This window comes from Bos mutus, chromosome 24 (assembly GCF_027580195.1).
Source record: "Bos mutus isolate GX-2022 chromosome 24, NWIPB_WYAK_1.1, whole genome shotgun sequence".
In the NCBI taxonomy this organism is placed as follows: Eukaryota; Metazoa; Chordata; class Mammalia; order Artiodactyla; family Bovidae; genus Bos; species Bos mutus.
In genome coordinates this window covers 42599375-42603780 of record NC_091640.1, presented here as the reverse complement: position 1 = coordinate 42603780, position 4406 = coordinate 42599375, and the positions used below count along the sequence as shown (strand labels likewise).

Below are 4406 nucleotides of genomic sequence, written 5' to 3'. Positions count from 1 at the left end.
AAAAAAGAGCCCAGAAATGCTGAGACTGTATGATTCTTGGCTTCAGAGTTTCTTGGACCTGATAAGTAGGAATTTGCAAAATGAGCACATTTTCCAAGAAAGGAGGATTTAAAAACTCTCAGTGAAGGCCTCCAATGAGAAAGCCCCAAACAAACAGTAAATTCTTGGCAAGGAAGCAGAGTAAGAGATGTGAGAATGAAGAAAAGTGTCAACAGTGTAAAAAAAGACAGAACACCACAGATCTGAACTCACAAGCAGTGGCTCCCAAAGAGTGTGAACAGAGGAAAGCCAGTTCATCTGCTATTTAGGTCCATCTGTCTGTCCATACTTCATAGCAACAGTCGTTGTATGGTATGTGGGTGTGTGGCCTAAAGCAGAGGCTTGGCTGAAAACCACAGTTTCCCAGGAAGTGGTGTGTATGTGTCTGTGTGTGTGTGTGTGTGTGTGTGTGTGTATGCAGGGTTCCAGGTGGTGATGAGCATGGAGGTGCTGAGTTCACTGAAGCTCACTGTTTGCCCAGGATGTTGGACAGACCCATTCAGAGAATCCCTTCTGGGAGTTTCCCATTACAGGTAGCCCACCTCTGATGTACAGAAGGCCTTCCCCCGAGGGGTTGTATTTGTGCAAAATACGACTGTTCACACACTCACTGTTCAATCATTATTTAAGTTACGGGACACCAACTTAAGTGAGATGGTTGGATAGGATCACCAATTCAATGGACATAAATTTGAGCAAACTCTAGGAGATGGTGAAGAACAGGGAAGTCTGGCATGCTGTAGTCCATGGGGTCACAGAGTCGGACATGACTTAGTGACTGAACAATGACAAAAACAACGACTCACGTGCTAGATTCTTGAGGTAAAGACAACGTAGTGAAGACCCAGGAACATCCTATTCCAGTACAGCCAACTGGGTGCGTGTAGACACTCTCACAGCAGGAGTCTCGGTGCCCTTGAGAAAGGTGCCCAATCCAGCCTTGGAGGCAGCAGAGAAGGCTGAGCAGATGAGGAGGCCTCTGCCGGGAACTCTGAAGGATGACGAAGCATCGGCAGGGGCTGGTGAGGAGGGAGCAGAGGTCGAAGAGGCTTGGAAACACAGCCATGTCAGCACATGTGTGACCCCAGTCAGTAGTGTGAAGAGCGTGTGTGCACGTGTGCATGTGCGCATGTCTGTGATATCCAGGTCATCTGTGGGGCTCACAGTGACCTCCACCAGCAACAAGAGCAGAGGGTGGGGAGTGGTTCTTCTAAGAGCCACCCCCTAGATGGCAGGTCCTGACAGCCGCCTCAAGGTCACCGTGTGTATTTTGATGACCTCGAGCTCATGGTCCCTCTGTTCTCAGCTCACAGGGATAAGGAGACAAAGTAGAGCTTGCTTTGGCAGCATTTATACTAAAACTAGAACGATACAGAGATTAGCGTGGCCCCTGAGCAAGGATGACGTGAAAATTCATGAATGTTTCCACACTTTTAGAGGGAAGGGACATATGTATACCTTTGGCTGATTCTCATCGTTGTATGGCAGAAAGCAACACAACATTGTAAAGCAATTATCGTACTATTAAAAAATTAAGAAAAAATTTAACAACAAGAGGACAAAATTACCTTTGAGTTTTGCCTCTTCCTCACACTCCCAGCCAGCCTCTTGTGGAGAAGACACCATCAGTGCCTTTGACAAAGGCAGAGGTGAGGGGGTTTGGATGGGAGGATAAGAGAGGAGGAGAGTGGAATCCGTAAAGCACAGCCCCTCGATCACTGAGTGTTGGCTGCAGAATTGCACAAGGAGAGTATTGAAATGCTGCCCAACTTTTAGTTAGTAGAGTCAAGAATGAGTAATGAATATCCTGTTCACAATCGTAAGGTACCAGGGAACACCAGACTTCAGCCCCCAAGCCCCTTTCAGGGCCTGAGACACAGCCTCTCATCAGGATCTCGAGCATCCACACGGAGACGGACAGAAACCACCATTCATGACCACTCACCCTGAGCAGAATCACAGGCCCATGTTTTCCCTTGGTGACACCGTCTCTAGCCCAGCGGCCTGGCAGAAGCACTGTATTCCACAACTAATAAGATGGGGTTGATGGAACTGGTGCACTTGAGGGTTTTCCCTAATTTATATGCTGCTTCTTTACACTTCCTGTCTTCCCTCACCTGCACACACACACACACACACGCACACACAGACACACGCTGTGTACACCTGAGGTAGTTTGTGGCTTCTAGGATTCCTCATTAAAAAAGTGGAACAACATTTAAGAAAAACATACCGTATAAAACGTACAGTACAAAACCTGAGAGCAAGTCTTGGACCAAGAGCGAGTCAGGAGTGTGACCGTAGGCTCAGAACTCACAGCCTCTGGGACGCATTTTCCCGTGAAGCTAGCAATGCTGGATGGAATGTCCTTTCATGTCGCTAAGGGATTCTGTGCAGTTCAAGGTCACACGAGCTCAGTGAACTCTGCGACCCCAGGGCATGGAGGATGTTCATTTGATGCTTTAGGTTGGAGTGTTCTTTGCTCTCCAACGGCTGGAGATAATTAATTGCAAATCCAAAAATACTATGCGCAGCCCAGCTTTAGAGATGAGACACTTTGTAGATGGTATTTCCATGAAGTCTGCTGGATTTATTAGCTGTGGAATACAGACGGCTGGGCTCGTCTGAACCGACTTCAGGAATGGGATTGGAGCAGAACTGACTCCAAGAAGCCAGAACCACCTGGGGAGAAAGAGGTGACACTGATCCCATGAGACCTGGGATCTCAGTTGCCATAGTAACAGGGGCATGGGTGTGAGCCACAAATGAAGCTGAATATGAGGCTTTTTAATCTGAATTCTTACCAGAAATAGAAAAAAAATGTTTTCAATCAGCTGGAGAAACTTTATTTGGACACATTCAGGTCTCTTCTCCAGCAGTAAATTTTATTTTCACTTCCATATGCAGGTCTATTACATACATTTAGGCAAATGATGGGCTTCCCTGGTGGTTCAGTGGTAAAGAATCCACCTGCCAATATAGGAGATGAAGGTTGGATCCTTGGGTTGGGAAGATCCCCTGGAGAAGGGAATGGCAACCTGTTCCAGTATTCTTGCCTGGGAAATCCCATGGACAAAGGAGCCTGGTGGGCTACAGACCATGGGGTCGAACAGAGTCAGACACAACTGGGCACACATGCATGTTTTCTTAATTTAACTTGTGATTCAATAAGTATAACAGAATAATTTCAAAGTAAATGCATACTTTCCTTCTGAAAAGCTATCCCTTTCTTTTCACCCCAACCAGACGATGAGTGACATAATACAAAAGAGCTCGAGGGCTGTCTGTTGTCAGCGGCTGGAAGTGAAACTTCTGGCGAGATGATGTGTCTGAACATTAAAATTCAGCAGCAGCTTCAAGCCTCCTGGTCTGGATGTCTTTTGTTTAGACCCCTCTTTTTTTTTTTTTTTTTTTTTGGTTTCTGTTGCCTCAGGATGAAAAGAAAGAAAACTCAGCCTGAGATAGCTTAGCTGGCTTTTGGCACCTAGTCTCTAACTCAGAGAACTGCAATGCTTTTAGCTCTTGTAACTCTGACCTAGAGGAAGGCAGGATGACATCAAACTAACAAGAAAAAGGTGTTGGAGGTAAGACTTGGATGCAGCGAAACATCGAATTTATCTCCTTGACTTCAGCACATTCTTAACTCTTCCCAGTAGCAGATACAAGATTGAGGAGATGTCTCGGGTGGAGTCAGGGAAAGCGCTGGGGGTCATCTCCACCCAGGAAACCTATTCCATGAACTGGCACAGAGTGTGACCCTAGGCAAGTTCCCTAAACCAGAGACTCTCAGAGTTGGATTTCCAAGGGTAGACTCTGGGAGTTTCTTTGAATTTTTCAAAAAATTCATGAGGGGAAAACTATTATCTTAATAAAACTAAAATGCTATTTACCCTTTCTAGCTATGTTGACTTTGGTACTTAAAAGAAAAGAAGAAATGTTAGCCACTGGGCAGGACTTGTGACCAAACCAGAAGTCACTCCTGTGCTCTTCATGGCCACAGGCTCACGGAGAAAAGGAATGTCCCACCCGAGAGCGTTGTGGGTGAAACTGCACGCAGTACTAACTCTGTGACATTGTGTCCCTGAGCATAACTTTTGGATACCTTGAGTGGAGAGGTGGGAAGTTCAGTCTGCTTGAGTGGGAAGCATGGGAGCCCTGCACAAGACTCTCACTCAGTTCCTTCGAATGCAATCAATGTGACTGTTTCTGAGACATTCCTGACAAACCTCAGTTTCCCAGACCTGGGTTTTGGCCAAAAATGTCCTCAAAAGAATTAAACCTCTTACCTTAAATAAAACAACCGGCAGTATTTGTTGCCAATGATAAACCTCAAAGTTTTGAATTAAAAAACAAAAATCTTGAAAACT

At 45.8% G+C, this 4406-nt stretch overlaps 1 pseudogene; it reads left to right on the top strand.

The window, feature by feature from the left end:
• Nucleotides 1-1374: 1374 nt before the first annotated feature.
• LOC138985473 (U6 spliceosomal RNA) lies at nt 1375-1474 on the top strand (annotated as a pseudogene).
• Nucleotides 1475-4406: the final 2932 nt, after the last annotated feature.